Source organism: Lytechinus variegatus, chromosome 8 (genome assembly GCF_018143015.1).
Source record: "Lytechinus variegatus isolate NC3 chromosome 8, Lvar_3.0, whole genome shotgun sequence".
NCBI lineage: Eukaryota > Metazoa > Echinodermata > Echinoidea > Temnopleuroida > Toxopneustidae > Lytechinus > Lytechinus variegatus.
In genome coordinates this window covers 35,960,805-35,965,142 of record NC_054747.1, presented here as the reverse complement: position 1 = coordinate 35,965,142, position 4,338 = coordinate 35,960,805, and the positions used below count along the sequence as shown (strand labels likewise).

At 34.2% G+C, this 4,338-nt stretch overlaps 1 long non-coding RNA gene across 1 annotated transcript; it reads right to left on the bottom strand.

Moving 5' to 3' along the window:
* Nucleotides 1-2,189: 2,189 nt before the first annotated feature.
* Nucleotides 2,190-4,077, bottom strand: LOC121420847. Its single transcript, XR_005970854.1, has 3 exons — nt 3,717-4,077; nt 2,768-2,889; nt 2,190-2,249 (listed from the first exon to the last, which is right to left on the bottom strand). It is a non-coding gene; the product is annotated as an uncharacterized LOC121420847 (long non-coding RNA).
* Nucleotides 4,078-4,338: the final 261 nt, after the last annotated feature.

The window sequence follows — 4,338 nt, the reverse complement described above, 5'->3', positions numbered from 1 at the left end:
ATACCCAAATGAGGACCTTTACTTTAGCCTGGTAAACACCTCTTTTCAAAATATATTTGGTTATTAAAATCCCGGGGGGGGGGGCACTTCCATTCACGAGTGGATACCATGCGCGACCATGGGGTCTCGAAAAGCACCCTAAACACGTAATTTCCATTTTCTGAAAATGCACCCCTTAACAAGTATTGGCGTTTGAAACCCTACCCTTTACAAGTATTGGAAACAAAACGATACTCTTGGCAAATGTTCCCCGAAATGAACCCCTAAACAAGTAAAGGAATGTTTTATTGTTACGGGTCCTTCGGTCGTCGGTTTGACCTTATTCGGTTTAGAACGACCCCACCTTCGATCTACACCTCGCGCAAATCGGACCCTAAACACGAAGTGTTGGGGCAAAAAAAACATCCTTTATAAAACATTCTATCTTTGTTTTATCATCCCGGAAATTCGACCCTAAACACGTAATTTTCCTTGCGAAATAGATACCCTTTTTTCATTATTTTAGTGTTTTTGACACCCTTATCACGTTACGTACGTAAAGTGCCCTATCGTGAAAAAGACATCCTTTTTACGTGTTTTTGGGGTCGCGCATGGTATCCACTCGTCAATGTTCAACAGAACAGTGCCATAGGATAACCTTTTGCAGATGGCGAATTGCAAGGCATCCTGTTGGGCAATGCAGGATATATAAGAACCATGGCTTATGACACCAGTGTGGGATCCACAAACAATGCTGACAGAAAATATAACAGACTTGCAAGATGAACATGTATAAATAAACTTTAAAACTGTTCTTGCACAGGGATTCCCTTTAAGATTTCACAACCTTAATTTTTATGTTGCATTGCAATGCACTTGTTCAAATTTATTCAAGTATTGAATGAATAACATCTTTTATCTACTGAGATGAGAATAAAGTTCAAGTATAACTTTCTCCATCCTAAAGGATGTAGTCTTTGCCATTATTTTGTATAAAATTATGAGGCAATGACATCAGCAATTTATGCCTAGGTCACATTTGCCGGCCGGTGGCCTTACGGCTAGTCGAAATCAGCCATTTTATTCATCCTTGTACCAGCTTCATGTAGGTGGTTCGTATAATAATACATTAAACGGCTTATTTCTACTCGCCGTAATGTGACCTAGGCAAAACTCATTTTCATATTACTTGTTCAAACATGCTTTTGGAAATTTCCAAAGTTCAAGGTGATTTTACTTCATTTTCTAAAAAGAATATTCAACAGGTTTTCAGTCTACTCATTTCTTCTTTTGAAGTGTTTCTTCAGTTCAAGTTTTACTAAAAATTCTACAGATGATGAAAACATCTAATAAAATTATTTCATTATTAATTCCATAAGAATATAAATTGTATGTGGCATTGAAGCTACTATTTTTAGAGTTGACAGAAAAGATTAATTCATAAAAGCCAACATAGCCTGGTTTATTTTAAAATGTAAAATTTGCTTCTTAAAAAAACAATAGCAGCAGCAAACGATTCTTTTTGATGAATATTGTTCTTAAAATTTCTCATACATTTCATTTATTTCATTTTCAATGGAAATTGTTTGAGACACTATCATAAATAACATGAAATTAATTATTTTAATTAGTAACTGTCAATGAAACAATCTTGCCCAATCTCTGTAATATAGATATTGCTGTATGGATTTCTACAAATAAAGATTTTTGTTCATATTTTGCTTAAGTTAAAGCTGCATTGAGCTTTTCAGCAGGAAACCAAGGGAACATCATAAAAAAGGTGGAGTATATGCACCAATAAGTAGTTGATGCCTTCTTTAAAATTCAGCAAGATTTGCTCAGAACACGGGTAATATTTATTGTAGATGTTAATGGACATCAGTAGTAAAATACGAACAAAAAAAGGAAGTTGAATTGTTCAACATTACTTCTGATTTCCATTAACAAACTGCTGCAAACAATTGTGGATAATTTTAAAATCATCATGGATATTTTTTTATTTAAAATATTTGCAGCATAGCTTGCTGCATTCTGAGTGTCTCCTGTTGAACTTGCAGCAGATCTATGCTCCTGGTACTCGGTGTGCTGGTCAAAACAGGAAGGGCACCTTCTCTTTCTTCTCTTATGCTGGGTTTCATCTTGGTGTCCTACACAATCAACTACCGGTAGATCCCATCTACCCTGGATGTCAATGGTGCCTCGGGAACATACCTCAACCTCCTCTTTCTCTGGCTTCCCCATGTCCAGAAGCAGGCTGTCTTATGTGAAAGCTGCACATCAAGAAAAAGAATCTTTGACTTAACTTTATAAAAAATGACATCTTCAACCATTCCGCATTTTTTTTTAATTGACTTACTATGATTCAACATTTCTTATTTCATTTTAAAAACTTTAAATCATTTACCAACTCTGAACGAAATCTCTCAAGCTGGCAATAAATAGTAGTTGAAGCTACTTATACCTTGCGGAAATTTTCATGAGGAAAAAAACAACTGTCCCCTTTGACAAACAGATTTAATTAATTCAAAATGAATGAAAGGAATTCTATGGGTTACAGATGATTAATATTCTGGGTTTTGAATAATGTGAATTTTTCATTGTAAACCAGTTTACCTATTTTTTATAGGGAGATCCATCTTATACAAATTTCAATCAAAATTATGCTCATTTCTCAAGAAAATGAATGAAAGAATATAGAAAAAAGCGAAAATAAATAAAAGATCCTTTGATATATTTATTTTAAATTTTGTTATGCATCAGTGTAATAAATCTTTACGGTAAAACTAACCAGTTGCTCAGATGTCTCAGTCTCTGTCTCCTGGCCATGGATGGACCCAATGCTTGGCCTTGTTCCTCATGACTGCCAGCACGATTTCCATTTTGACTTCACTTTACCAAACTGTTCACCTCCTAAAGATTTAACAAAGTACAGTAATGCCAAAATTATAAATGTTATAATTGCAAACAGGGATCAAAGCAGAAGGATCTTAAAAGTGGAGTGAACATCATTAATAAACTATGAAGGGTGATTTTGACTCGCCTCACCCCAGGCACAGATCCAGAAATTTCCAAAAGGAGGGGCACTTTTGTCCAGAAAATGTTGACAACCAAAAAAATAAAGGGGGGGGGAAGAACACTTTGTTTTTTATTTAGAATTTAGCAGTGACACCCAATCCATCCTTAACCCGTTGAGAATCATGGGGGTACATTTGTAAGTTTCAAAATTTATGCATCCACTATTGCCACATCAAAAAATAAAAATATTAAACGCACAAATTTTCCAAAGATCTCTGGTGAATTTTTTACATTTGACCTAGTGACCCCAAAATATAACCTGATCATTGTTACTCCCAAATGTATCTTTGCAAAGTTGAAGTTGAACCATCAAAGGGTTCTTCATTTATCACAGGAACGATGTATATTCAGTGAACAAGGCGTGTCACCGTTGACCTTGATACCCTCAAAATATCAAAGTATCATCAATCCTATATGCATACTTGGACAAAGTTTGAAATCAAACTGTTCTTTACTTATCAGAATAAGTTAAGAAATGATGGCCAGATTACCCAAAAACCTGCCCTCGGCCCCACCTCCGATGGGTGGAGGTAAAAAATTCTAGATTTTTGGATTAGTTGCATGACAATTACAACAAAACATAATTTAAGAGATAGTGATCTTTATTTTTTTCTTGATGCATATAAAACATATTCTTAACTCTTATAAATAAAAATACACACCAGTCTTTGTCTGATTCCTAGCGTAACCATTCATTCTAATGTTAGATCACTCCAAGATCACCTCAGATTGGAGGCAGTCCGACCTAGGCAGCCAATAGCATCTCCACCCAGGCTCTCTGTCTGGTTTCTGCAAACCTTTATTTAAAATGCAAACACAAACAAATCATAAAATATGCTATATAATAATTGAAAAGACACTCTGCACTTAATGTCACGAATGTCTAAATTTATTTGACAAAAATCTCATTTCATGGCATATCATTAATATTATTTTTCTACTTTGTAAGTTATATAAAAAACTAAAATTGCAATCTATTTATGTAACTAGAGTTCAATTTGGGAATTTATAAGATAGATGTGTTGTACTATTTCAGTTTTATTCCATGAAAATCCAAACTTGTTATCGTAGTTTTATGCCATGAAAATCCAAACTTGTAATCGTAAGAAAATAAGATTTCATCATTTTCAATGGACATATCAAAAAAAAATAAATAAATAATAATTTTCAAAGAATAGCAAGAGGTAATTAAATGAACTTAACTATTATTGATTCAGGTCTACACAATCACTAGCATAGCCAGGTGAGATTAGGTACAATATCTATTTTTTTTTGGAGGGGTTG